At 46.4% G+C, this 13976-nt stretch overlaps 1 long non-coding RNA gene across 1 annotated transcript; it reads left to right on the top strand.

Annotated features, from left to right (window-relative positions):
* Nucleotides 1–617: 617 nt before the first annotated feature.
* Nucleotides 618–10233, top strand: LOC140216439 (uncharacterized). Its single transcript, XR_011893108.1, has 3 exons — nucleotides 618–798; nucleotides 3349–3413; nucleotides 10025–10233. It is a non-coding gene; the product is annotated as an uncharacterized lncRNA (long non-coding RNA).
* Nucleotides 10234–13976: the final 3743 nt, after the last annotated feature.

Here is a 13976-nt window from a genome sequence, read left to right on the forward strand (position 1 = left end):
GGTTCCACGTTCCTAGTTTTTATACCCCACTATGAAGTCCACAATTTGTTTCAGATTCTTTTCAGAAGCCCGCGCATGGCCACAATCGTAAGTTATTCAGAAAACCGGGCCTGCATCTCGTATACCCGTCAGCCTTGCCTTCTATTTTATGTATCTATGAAATATGCACGCTTATTTTTTTTTACCAACATATTTTTTGTTTGCATTTACTTTTCTTTGCTCTGCATGTGACAGACGGCCACTGCGTATACAGAGGGATGTTTATGAAATCCAACATCCGTGTAACCGGTGTGGCTTCAGAAGTTCTGGCGCACCTGTTTTTTTTGCAGACCGTTATTTCTGCACACATAGGTTCCTGTTGCCGATGACGACGCACAAAGGCGACCACTTCAAAATGTATGAACGCTCACCGGTAGACGGTAATAGTAGAGACGGAAGCGGGCCCTTTCTTTTATTATTGTTTCTTTTTATAAATTATCTTATTGCAGTAATGTTACGTAGCGTCACTCATCGACCGAGCCCGGGAGAGAAAAATGGCAGGCTTGCTTTAATTAGTGCCGCACCCGACCACTCACATAGGTTAAAGAGAAGTTTCGTTTCCACGTGTAATTCCTTGACGTCTGAGAGAGAACGCATAACGCAAGTCGATTAGCATTGCTATAAAAGTCCGGCCAACTTTTTCGGGACAGGTTTCTCACATTTGCTGTGGAAGGGACGTTTCTTGCTCAAGACAGCAGCTTACAACCATGAAGGCCGTAGCGCTTGCAATTTTGCTTTTCACTGCCGTAGTCTTGTGCGGTGAGTGGTTGCTAATTTGTTATTTATACTACAGTTGCTCCTATCTTGACTGTAAGGGAGTAGAAAAAAAACCATACATTTTTTTTAAAATCTGTATGGATTTCCTTTGTGGTTTCTTGTAACATGCCGGTGAATGACAATATTCAGCTTTCATATTGAAAGTAAGGTATCAAAGTAAGAGGAATGTGAGGGACATATTTCTCAAAATATTAATGATTCCGAAGTGATTGAATAATGACTTGGCTGCATATGCCGTGGTGGCGATGCTTTCGTCAGGTTGTTTACTCTCGTTAACGCCTTGCTGGGATGCCATGCGAAGGCAGCCTAGATAAAGTCGCCAATTGATAACTTCATTTATTCTGTCAATCAATATGGTTCTTTCACGCGGCATCATTTTTTACTCTGATATACATTGGTTAGTCAAATTATAAGCGGACCCCCAACAGCAAATGTATTAACAGTTTGCGAGACACTGCTGGCTCCTGCACGTGCGTATTAGGGAAAAATTGAACTGCATGCCACTTTTTCCTAGCGCAGTTTTCCTACTTTAACAACGATAGAATAAAATATCTTGGGCATTGCGCCCTTTGTATCACAGAAAAATTTCACTCCGTAGGGAAAATATTTTAATTCTCTTGCCATTGTACCGAATATATATGCGCGCATTACGGCCACAGCAAGAATACGCAAAATTTTTGTTTATGTATGGGTGTTGTGGGCTACACTTCGTCGTACTAGCTCGTCGAGTTCAATGCGGAGTTTTCCTCAAAGGCAAGCCAGGGTTTGCGGTTCACTCTGCAAACGACTCGCCGCAGTAGGTCATAAGCGTTGATTTTGGCCTTCTGAACACGATCTCGCGGGTTCGTTGTGGGCCACTGCAGGCGAACTTTGATTGCGGGCGAAAGGCCGAAACCCTAGTGTTATCAGGTTTAGGAGTACGCTAAGCAGTCCCAGGAGGTAAAAATTTATATTAAATTGCTCACTATGGCGTGCTTGATAAGGACGTTTTGATTTTGGCACATAAAACATTATTGTATCGGAATATAATTTTTTTCTTCTTGCGCAACGTAATTTGAAAGCATTGGCAACCGTACTCCAATGAGCAGCGAAAACTTTTTACGGCCCATCAGGTGATGCAATGGAGCCGGAATAATGATGGATATAATCACCAACCAGGAGCTTGCAACTATTGAAACAATGAAATCACAGTGTCTACATGTGCGTGATGTTTTCAGTAATTGTAGGCATTAGTGTTGATTAATGACTACGACTTCCAGATAAATTCGTAAATAAACAACGCGCCTATGCGCAACTGCTCGCGCAGAGCGCCTGGAGTCCTGATTCTTCCTGTACAATGGCAGTAAAGCTTTCCGCTGATTATACATCCGAAGACATGTAGCGTGTGGTCGGAGGTCTGTGGGTAGCTATGGCAAGAGGAGTTTAGGATTTCCATATGTATGGATGAAGTGTCAGGACCTACGATGTGCTTTTTTAGCTCTCCTCCGCTTTCCAGAGAGCATGCTTGAAGAGCAAATATTCCAGATGAGGTTGTTGCTGACAACAATCTCGTAGTGATTGGCTGTGTTTTGCCAGCTGCGAAATAAATATCCTCTTCAGAACCAACAAACACGAGGGAGACACCTTGTAAAGTCAGGTGTTAATGTGAACAAGGCTGATACGATTAAGAAAAAAAATTACGTCCTTGATCTCATCTCACGGGTACATGCTATCAGGACGTCTATATAAGTCGATAGATAGTACCTTCTTCTGTATGTTGAAATAAAAGCATCCTTTTTTTTTTTTGGTAAGCACACTGACACAGCTTTACGATCACGTAGTGGTTTCGTGTTACAGTTTTTGTTTTAGATGACCACGTCATTTTCTGTAATTCTAAAGGAACTACACATTCACACCAAGCAAACATTTTCTCTAAAACCAGCGCCAATCAATCTAACACACGCTTGGAATTTGAGGTTGCCTGCATCTAGCTTTATGTTAGACCAGGTAATTTTACTTATCATTCCTTATCTAGGCCTAAAGATTTATGAAAGCTAAGGAAGGTAGAGTAACCAATGTCAGATAATTGGATTCACGGCTGTCTCCGCGTTATACCCGCCGTTGGTGGCGTATTGGCTAACAGCGAGAGGGCGAGCTCAAATCTTGGCCGTGGCGACCGCATTTCGATGGGGTCGAAATGGAAATACACCCGTGTGCTACATCGAGAGCACGTTAAAGCACCCCAGGTGGCCTAAATTAATTTGAAGTTTGCCATCACGGCATGCCTCATAACTATATCATTGCTTTGGCACCTAACTCCACAGAATTAAAACCTACGGCAGCAATATGCCAGCAATTATTATATAAATGGGATGAGATAACAATGACTTCACTAATGATAAATCGATGTCAACTCACCTAGTTAATTGTGTTGATGTGCTGAAATTTGCTGTGATAGGCTACTTTTACCAGTTTAAACTTTCCATTAAGCCCAACATGGGTACTTCTCTCAGAGGGGTAATATATTGCTTTGGCGTTCTCTTTTCTGCACAGAAGGATCCAATGCTCGCGGCCCATCTGGAGCAGGTGGACCTCCGGGCCAGGGTTTTCCATTCATTGTAAGATGTGTAAAAGCATAGAGGCGGTCATTTGTGTTGTGTGCCATATGCTCGTTTCGCGGAATTCACACGTAACACCTTAGGCACCTAAGGTGAACTGCTGCGGTAGCCTAGCGGTAGAGCATCCGCCTCGTATGTGGGAGGTCCTGAGTTCAAATCCCTGTACCACCCCAGACCCACCGGTTTCTTCTAATGAGTAAAAGAAGCCATGGCGTGATGCTTGGCTTGTTCTGGGGTACACTTCTCGAAAGGGGCCGCAATAGAGATTTCTTCTGAGAGGCACGGTTTCTGGGCGTCTGTTGCCCAGCCTCAGATGGCCTTGTCAGAAATTTTAAGCCGCGGCTGTGTGAGGCAAGTGCCGCTGCCAGGAACCTACCGGTAAAAGATGTACACGTAGGCTTTGACCTGCTGATCGAGCATTATGGGACCTCAGCGTTCGGAAAGGGGTGTTCGTTCCCAACGCGAAGGCGTCCCCTCTTCGATAGGGTCATTCAGGGCGCCACATGGGAAATTGTCGCCGTTGGAGTGGCCCAAACTTTCTCTTTTTGTGTGTAGTCGCGAGAGTTTTGACCAGAATTTATGGCACAGGAGATGCGAGGAGAAGACGCCGCCGTGGAGTATGCGCTTCGCGCGAGCCACGCTTTTCCGTGTCCACGCTTTCTTTCTGAATAATGAAAGCCCGTCCACGTTACTGGCGCGGCAACTCGCCGCACGTCGTTTGCCGTTCGCGGACTGCCGTTCGACGGTGGTTTGTTCGTGAACGGCGAGATTTGCTTGCCGTAGAGAGAATGGAACCGGGACCTATTTGGTACCGCAGTCGTACAGCGATGTGGCCAATCAGCTACCGAGGAGGGGTCACTCTGGCACCGACGGCAGCCTCGCCGCTGCTGATCGTTTGGCGGCGCCGATATTGTCGCTAGGCCTTCTCCAGTATAAATCTAAAGCTGACGGCTCTTTTTAATGAATCATCGACTCTTACAAGCCGCAATATTTCCTTACCGTTGTTGGCGGTCTTTCCAATACTTATACAAAAAGAAGAAAATACGCCAATATTAGTGGCGCCATCACTGCGATGCGAGCACATCGTCTGCCATCGGCAGCCGTTCACTGCGGCTCAGCTCGACTAGTATCGGAGCTCTCGTTTGTGTTTAACCTTTGACAGTGGATGTCGTTTTTCATCAAATGTACATACAATTCGGGCATCACTTTATATAACAGAAATTATTCTGCCTGGAACAGAAGCTGCAGCCTATTTTTGCGTCACCGGTGGCGGAGGCGCGCATCTTCGCGGTCGTAGAAGGACAAAATTTGGATATTTTTCAATAGATTAGACAACTTTTGCAGATTTAACTTACACTTAAAGCATACTGCGTTGCTCTGGAACACAACTAACAATACTACGAGGGTAATTCATGCCAAACCCGCAGTTCTCGCAATAAAACCGCAACAGTTATTTATTTTATTATTTTGCACCAACAAATACGCATTAGCGGTGTCTTATTCGTGCGCCTTGTCCATACACGTGTCTCCTACGAACCCATGGTGTGCCGATGTGTTTCCACACCAGAAATGACCTGTTAATCCAGATGGTGGCAGCGCCTGTGAACGCATTTCTGGAAAAAAAGCATTCTAAAGACGTTTATCGCGTAGGAGCTCTTGTAACAAATTGAATTGCACGCGAGACTTATAGATAAGAACGATCAAAAGATTTAAAGCTGTGGCACAGTATTTTAGTTTTACAAATAGTCTGTACACTACCGCATATAACTTCAACACAGTCTCGGAGGAGGTGGCGCTTCGGCAGTGGAACTTCGGCGACAATTTATTGGATGAATGTAGCCCCGTTTATTGCTTTCTGGATCAATGCTGAATCCATTAACATCGAGTATGACTCAAAGATCTTCAATGGATGCGCAGCGCACTTACGATTGGATTAGATGGATTGGATTGAAGACATGGTCTGTTTTGATTACCAGGGACGTTATTTTAGAGCCTAAGCTGTTACGGTGTCATTCGAGTAGCCGTTTCTGTGGGCGATCTTGTCCGCCACTGCCGCCGCCGCAACCGGTGTCCGTCACAGCTACTGCCAGGAATGAGAAACTAATTTACGCAGGAACTCCTCTAGTAGGTGTCTTAGTGTGCGGAGCATTGTGCCACTTGCTCATCTCCACGCAGCCCGGTGTCAGTATCAATGTTATGAAACTTGATCCGACCATTACAAACGACAGCGCTGCGGCGAGATGAAGTGCCGCTGATGGGTGCAGCGCGAGGTGAATTGATGACGCAAGAATACTACCGCAGGTGGCGGCGCAGGGTGCGCCGATGACATTCCGATCATCATAAGCCCTTAGCGCTCCTTGTAGCCTTGTCTAATCATTATGAACCGTGATCGACCACACTCCCGCGGTTGATCACGACGGTCTGACGTGGCCGCGAGGGCCTTTTCTCGAAAGCGATCTGCGATGACGACAGAGAGTGCGGACTGCTGGCAGCGTCGTATGATCTGTGTTCTCGCCGCTGAGTTCGCTTCGATGAGAGACGGGTCGGCCCCAATCTTGAAATTGATCTGCGATGTGGGCTCAGTGCAGCCAAGTGCTGACAGGTTCGTGTACTCTGTGTTCTTGCCGCGTAGCTCGTGTAGAAGTTAGGGGCAGCACGATGGTGAATTCGCTCGCTGCTGAAGGCGCTATCTTGAAAGTGATCGTCTTAGGGGATGGGCGGACAGACGATATGGTTTTTCTCGTTGGGTAAGCATATAAATACTTGCGCATTAAAATAAATACACACTTCCCGCCGGGATCGAGTCAGCTATTCTACCGCGGCGCCACACACGCGCTTGCTAGCTCTTCTGGAATGAAGCTCCATACACCTGTCCTAGCGCGTGAACAGTCTCGCGATGTGACATGCGCGCCGCGTATGGTCTAGGTGGCCAAATGTTGCATTGCAGTTGCATATTATTTTACCAGGCGACACGCCATGCATCAGTTGCTTAGGTAGCGGTATATGGCAGATAGAGAAGTTTTGAGGAGGATGTAGAAGAATAAAGTGATAGACACAAAAATGCTAGAATGAAAAACATGTATAGCATAACTGAATAAAGTACGCAGACTAGGTGACTATTAGTCACCAGTCCGTTTGAAAGGGGATGCCAGCACTTTTTCGTCGTCACGATCATCAGAAGCAGCAACATATCATGCCACCTGTCACGCGATGTGAGATGCTCGTACGTGCCAACTTTGCAGTGGAGTAGCATTTTATTCCACGAGATGGCACGACATCAAAGAGTTGTATCGTATCGTGCCCCGTGTCAAGGCATGTGACATGTGCGCCGCGTGTGTCGATAGCTGTGTTTATTCTTCGGTACACGTTATGGCGCCTCCTCGCAAGGTACGAACCACTGCTGAAGAAGCGGATCGTAGAGCTACGCGCGCGGCGGCAAGCAGGCAATGTCGGGCTCAGCCGACCGGTGTGCAGAGAGCAGCACCAGCCACACCTTGCCGTCGACAGCTGCTGGACAGTTCCCTTCGCTCTCGTGCAAACAACGCAAAGAGAATTCGTCGCGGAGCCACTTTAGTGCTTGCTGTTGAAAATGAATCTCCTGTGGAGCTTCTCCTTCAGCTTACGCTGTTACTGTCCAGCTTGTGTGGCGCATGCCTGTAGCTTCTCTTTAACCATTGCAATGCACCACATAATACAGTGCGCCGCAAACTGAGCACTTAGCAAGGTTTCGGCTGGGATGCACTCCCTCATGTGCAATGCAGTCCTTATCTTGCTCGAAGTCACAATCAATTGTTTGAAGAACTGAAAGAGTTTAAAGAAGGCCAGCACTTTAGCTGCAATGATGATGACAACAGGCTGTCCATTCAGAGTTGTGGAACACAGGCACAAATATTTCTATGCTGTTGGCATCCCTGTACAGCGATTTATCTAGGACAAGCGCATCTTTTGTCACGGGGTATTTTTAAAAAAATTAGGCTACTTCCATGCGTCTAAACGTGTTTATTGCGGATTTGACTTAAACGACCCTGACATGTTTATTCGCGCCACGTGCAACAGATTTTTTTTTAGGATTGGACACATTTGAAACACTTTGTGTAACGAAACCGATAAAATCATCTGGTTTCATATTACCACCTACAGCTGCTTTCGGATTCGCCTAGAATACATTGCATACGCACTATTACGTGGTGCTTTATTTTTTTTAATACAAAGTGAATGTAAACCCTCACTCGTATTACTCTAGTTCAAACTGCCCCTGTATACAAATTGCCTCGTTGGGCTTAACGTTGTTGGCAGTGATAGTAATTCTTGCAGTTTCAACGAATACCCTATTCACTCTGAATCGTGCAATGTGTAAACAAAAGAGCTTGTAGACGCAGGAATTATTATTTTACTGTCATGTACCTACGTTTCTCCACTCAGCGTGGTGATGCATGAACTGCGCTATGCTGCGGTGTCCTTCGCTGTACTGCATAAGCAGTTACAGATATCCTGAATTTCGGATTAGGACGACTGTTATGATTAGGTGGCTGAAATACAACTACTTTTGGATGTGCTAGTTTGGCTTTTCTCCGCGCGTCTAGGTGAGGAGAAAAACTCGCTTGAGGGACTTGGCAGTTCTGCTAACGTGAGACATTCTAGTTTATACGGCCGAAGAAAGAATGCTTATTAGCTATGATCGATCGTATGCGTAAGAGCTACGCGTCAACCCAATTGACTATGTCGTATTTTTGTTGAACAGATATGCTTTGCCAAATAAAAGGATTACCCGCCGTGGTTGCTCAGTGGCTATGGTGTTAGGCTGCTGAGCACGAGGTCGCGGGATTGAATCCCGGCCACGGCGGCCGCATTTCGATGGGGGTGAAATGCGAAAACACCCGTGTACTTAGATTTAGGTGCACGTTAAAGAACCCCGGGTGGTCGAAATTTCCGGAGTCCTCCACTACGGCGTGCCTCATAATCAGAAAGTGGTTTTGGCACGTAATGCCCCATAATTTAATTTAATTTAAAATAAAAGGATTTGCGAATATTGTTAAACACTGCAACACTTCTGTAAGGCGTGTGAGATAAACATTTAATTCAATAAAAAGACCATTGATGTGTTCAGTAATACTAAAGGTGAAGAGAAGTCTAAATTTTGGCAGGACACGACCCGCATTTACCGCCGTGGTACCGCTGTCAAACTACTTGCGTTCGCGACGGTGTCTCTCTCAATTTGGCCTCTCCGAAGACCTGAGTTCTCCCTAATTGCCTGCCCTGTGGTGCAGAATCGCCTGTTAACGTTCTCAGGTGTGGTGGTACTACCTTGAAAATCATAGAAAGATAGGCAGCAAAAGGATACACTGCTGGTAGTGAGCTAGTTCACCTGCAATCTTATAACCGCTCGGAAAGCGGACCGTTTGGTGGCCCTCGCATAATTGGTGAGAATGGCGCTTTGCTGGCGAAACAGCAATTATGATCAATCAATCCAGTGCAAGCGAATGGCGTGCTTCCCGAATCGTTGTTGCTTTTATTAGTTCCGTTGAAAACACATCTACGCTTCAGAGAAAGGGAAAGCGAAAAGCAGGATGGCAACTGTCACCGGAAGGGCACAACGCCTGTCAATTCTTCGAAGGCTGGGAGACAGATACATAGAAGGAATGAAGAAATTAAGAAAAGAGGAACGAAAGAAGGACCTCCTAGACCACGTGACTACTTACGTATCGTACGTTTTATCCATCCATCTACATGGGACTCCTGAGTGCGTTGGCTAACGATAGCTACGCCCAAGTACATTAGCTCCGCCATCTTCCTGCTGCCTTACTTGTCGCCTATGTGGTATACATTGAAAGTGCAGTCACGCGCGATATGTCTTGAAACTTCCTTGTTCGTGGTCGAAGAGGCTCCAGGGCTGCGCAGCGGCTCTGACGTGAAATAGCGGTTTAATAAATATCGCTAATTGAAAGTGTATTTACGTCTGGAGCTTACCCTGTGTCTGCGCAGGGGTACAGTCTTGGAGCCCGTTCAACCACAGGCTCAGGTGTTGCAAGTCATGTTGCAGGTCACCGTACGAGAAAAAATGTCTAAACGCAGGTGCAAATTGAGTGAATAGCTTAGAAAGGAACCCTTTACACAAAAAGGCTTGGAATATTTGTTTAATACGTTTCTATCTCGGACACGACCTCCCCCCCCCCCCCCCCCAATCCTAGTTAGGAGTTTGAGATTCGGTAACAGTAGGAAATATACATTCGCAATTCTGTGTCAAGTATGATTGTGGTTCTCTGCCATAAATAACCACAACTATACATGCTACTGTGGTCTTGCTATGCACGAGGTCACCGTTGATAGTTTCGCCATCTTCTGACCTTTACAGCAATCGCGCTTACGTGCTAAGATGTCATTTAAACAAAAGCACGCAAATAGATAGACATATTTTTTTTTTTTCTGACACACTTTCATGCCTCAGGTCTGCATGACCTCTCTCATAGAATTGGACAGAGTCCGACGTGGATCAAATTTCGCTATCAAATTTCGAGAACGTCCGTTAGAATAAACTTCACGTCATCCAAATGTCAAGAATAAATTAAAGAGTAGTTAGATGAAGCTGATTGTCTGTATCTTTTCCCATGTAGCCACCAGGAATTATCAAGAAGCAAGGTAGTGGCGCAAACCCGGAACCTACGAGTACAGCGGGTAGTGCTGCCGGTGGCGAGACTACGCAAGAAGCGACAACTGCTTGATGGGGTTCGTGTGTCCATTAAACTCACGACGCCTAGTTTTCACAGGATGATGTACGCCCTTTAATAAATAATAAAGCCTAAAATGAGTTTTCATTGATAAAGTTACGAATTATTTACCAGTTTGTCCTTCGCTAATCAAGATTTCGAGAGCTTGTAATTTGGTGTTTTCCGTATCCGCTCTTACTTACCATGGCTACGAAAGACGCCACACTTTGGCTGAATCAGAATTGTTTTCACTGCGCCCTGTTAGCAAAGGCAAGAACAACATATTGTCGGCATTGCAGAGAAACGGGATCTCTATGGCACTTCAGTTGCAGAACATTCTGTCGGAACGGAACTGCTTGCTCCGGTATACCGATTTTCTTGGTCAGAAATCATGTGTCGCAAATCGAAAATAAGTCAACATACTGCCTCCTCATCTCTATTGTACAGTCAAGCGCTCATGCTACCGGACGTATGAGAAAGAACCAGTAGCTGACATATTGTAAGATTGATTCTTGATTATATATATATATATATATATATATATATATATATATATATATATATATATATATATATATATATATATATGCATTGTCACAGCCTAGTAGGCGACGGGAAAGCCGGTGTCGAGGACGTGAAAAAGCACTTTATGAGAGCAGTCAACGCGACGTCGTTGTCTTCTCTGTTTTTCTACTCACGCGCTACTTCAGCGTCGTTCTCATCGCCTGGCACGTACCCGCGGCGACCATATAGGATGTGGCATTTGCCCCTCCTTTGGAAAACAAAAACGGCCGTGGCTTAGCTTGGTTAAGCCAGGTGATTGCGAAGCATTAGTGTGTCGCCGAGCTGCATACTGGGCACGCCGCTTAGAAAGTCGTTCTTCTCGTTCTTCTTCCGTCTCCGACGCGCCATGAAGGCGGACGCGATCATGGGGCGAGTGGTGCGCCACGTGTCGGGGCAGCTCCGTACATTGCGAGGAGGTTGTCTTCTGTGTTTGCCCCAAGATGGCTCTGCGTGTGCGCAGAGCGCACAAGAAATGTAGTGGAAAGGTACTTCGCTACTCGTGAAACTGCGACTTCTGTAAGTTACGTGGTCATAATTACCGATATATACCGCAGTATAACTTTCTACGGCACGTTTCTAAGGCAACACCGCATTCACTAGAGGCGATTTTGTCCCGTTTTGAAGTAGCGAACTCGTGGCTGAGTATAGAAATAGCAACGCTCATTGGTCGGGAGAAGTTGGCAAAATTCAACGTAAAGTGAATTCATGGCGAGGGCGGAATTTGTCAGTGTTCTTTCGTGCTGAAGTGTGTAACGTTTTCTTAGCTTCCCGTCTTATGTATGTGCTCCAAGTACTGCAGTGCTCAAGACTTCGCCTTCAGGCACTGCATTGCGTATTTGCAACATTCATTTGGAGTTCGAGCTGCGAATGGATGCGGCGCGACAATCTGTTTCTCCCCCTTGAACGTGGTGGTCTAGGATTAGTACACCTCTTCGTCAGGCAAATTGTTTCTCGCCTGTTTTTCTTTCGAGACAGTGACCATCCGTTCTTGCGTGAAATGTTGCAACTGCGTTTAGTTCATTATGTTCCTAACATAGTAGTGTCATCAAATGTCAAAGATGTCCCACAGGCTCCTTGGGGCTTTCTCAAGGAGGTTGTTGACACATTTCTTTTCTTGAAAGTTAGATTCAGCCTGGAGTACGTGTTCACAGCGAATCGAAAAGCAATTTCTGCGGCACTGGTTGACTCTATTTTCCCAGATCCTTTGTATCGTGCACCTTATTTAAACCGACCTTATCAGGACGTACTTAAACGCGTCCGAAAAATGTGTGTGCCTCCTGGAGTAAAAACATTTTTCTTTAAATTACATTCAGAAACACTCCCTGTTAAAACTTGGTTGAATTCGAGGGGTTGCTTTGTGCCGTGGTCAACAAACTGTCGGCTCTGTCCACGTGCCGAAACCATAGATCACTCTTTCATAGACTGTAGGGACGCTGTATTCTTTTGGGACATTCTCCAACGGACGCTTAAAAAGGACATTGACATGACTCCATACTCAATTAGGTTTCTACCGTTTAAGGTTACAGGTGGTCCTCCCTATGACATGTTCATTGTACTTGGTTTATATTGCCTGGGGAGAAGTAGACTCTGTGATCGCCATGCCGAAAGCCCGCGAACTACAAAATCCTTCTTTCGCGAAAGTGCTGCGTATGTAAGAAGTGTGTACGCTGTGCAGGAACCTCCGCCAGACTGGATGCACTTGTTGGTTGCATGTGTGTGTTTGCCTGAGTTTTAAGTGTGTAGTTGTGTCCACTTTGTTATACACCTTCAGTTTTCTTTTCCATGTAATAAAGAGAAAAAAAAACTCGTGGCTGAGTGGTAGCGTCTCCGTTTCACACTCCGCAGACCCAGGTTCGATTCCCACCAGCCCAGCTTATAAGATGTTTTTTATTTATGAAATGACGTTATTTATGTGACGTCACTCTAGGTCACGTGGTGTGACGTCACGCAGCGAGGTCACGCTAAAGGTCAATGGTGCCTACCACCGCCTCGCCACGGAACGGGCTGAAGTGCGACCTAAGTAGTATTGCTTCGCAATAGAAAAGGCATGGTCCCGATGCACCAATCTCCGAAGGCTGTGCCCAGAAGGTACAGAGTTGAGGTCATGAAGAAAAGTATGGCCTCATACGAAGCACGTGCACAACCTCGGGCAGATCCCGCCGGCGTTTGGAGCAGTTATGACTGTCGGGGTCAACTTCATAATTCACATCGCTAATGCGGCGCAGGACTGTGTACGGGCCGAAGTATATTCGCAGGGGCTTCTCAGACAGCCCCCGCCGATGAATAGGAGTCCTCACCCACACCTCGTCACCGACGTTTTATGCGACGGCTCTGTGTAGAAGATTGTAGTGTCAGGCATCGTATTCCTGTTGTTCTTGGATTCGGAAACGCGCAAGGTGTCTGGCTTCCTCTGCGCGTTGCGTAAATTCCTCGGCACCAGTCTCGTCGTCACCCCACTCGTGTGGCAGCATTGCGTCCAACATTGTTGTCACTTCCCGGCCGTAAACGAGGTTGAAAGGTAAAATCTCGTCCCAGTTCCTGTGGTCGACGTCGATGTACATACTCATCATGTCTGCCAGAGTCTTATTAAAGCGTTCGGTCAGCCCATTGGTTTGGGGATGATAAGCCGTGGTCTTTCGGTGAGTGGTACCACTTAGTCGCAAAACGGTATCCAGAAGCGCAGCCGTGAACGCAGCTCCTCTGTCTGTTATGACCACTGAGGGAGCGCCATGCCTTAGGACGACGGCTTCGATGAAAAATCGCGCTGCTTCGTCTGCTATTCCACGTTGGATAGCACCTGTTTCGGCGTATCGAGTAAGGTAATCTGTGACAACGATTATCCATCTATTTCCGGCAGTAGACAGTGTAAACGGACCTAAAAGGTCCGTGCCAATTTGCTCGAACGGTGCTTGCGGTATCTTAACAGGATGCAGCAGTCCAGCTGGCTTGCCGGGTAGGGCTTTGCGGCGCTGGCAATCCAGGCATATCTGTATGTAACGTTTCACGATCGACGCAAATCTCGGCCAATAGTACTTTAGCCTAATTCTTGCCAGTGTCCGAGTGTAGCCTAAGTGACCAGCGGTCGGCTCGTTGTGACAGGCATGTAGGACTTCGTTGCGAAGAGATGCGGGGATGACGAGTAGGTAGCTACTGCCACTAGGTGAAAAGTTCTTTTTATAGAGAACGTCGTGGCGTAAGCAGAATGAAGAGAGCCCTCTGGCGAATAACCTCGGCACGCTGCTTGTTCTTCCCTCTCATCGATGAGCTCAAGAAGTCTGTTGTGTTCCACGGGCGA

The sequence above is a fragment of the Dermacentor andersoni genome, chromosome 3, assembly GCF_023375885.2.
Source record: "Dermacentor andersoni chromosome 3, qqDerAnde1_hic_scaffold, whole genome shotgun sequence".
Classification (NCBI taxonomy): Eukaryota; Metazoa; Arthropoda; class Arachnida; order Ixodida; family Ixodidae; genus Dermacentor; species Dermacentor andersoni.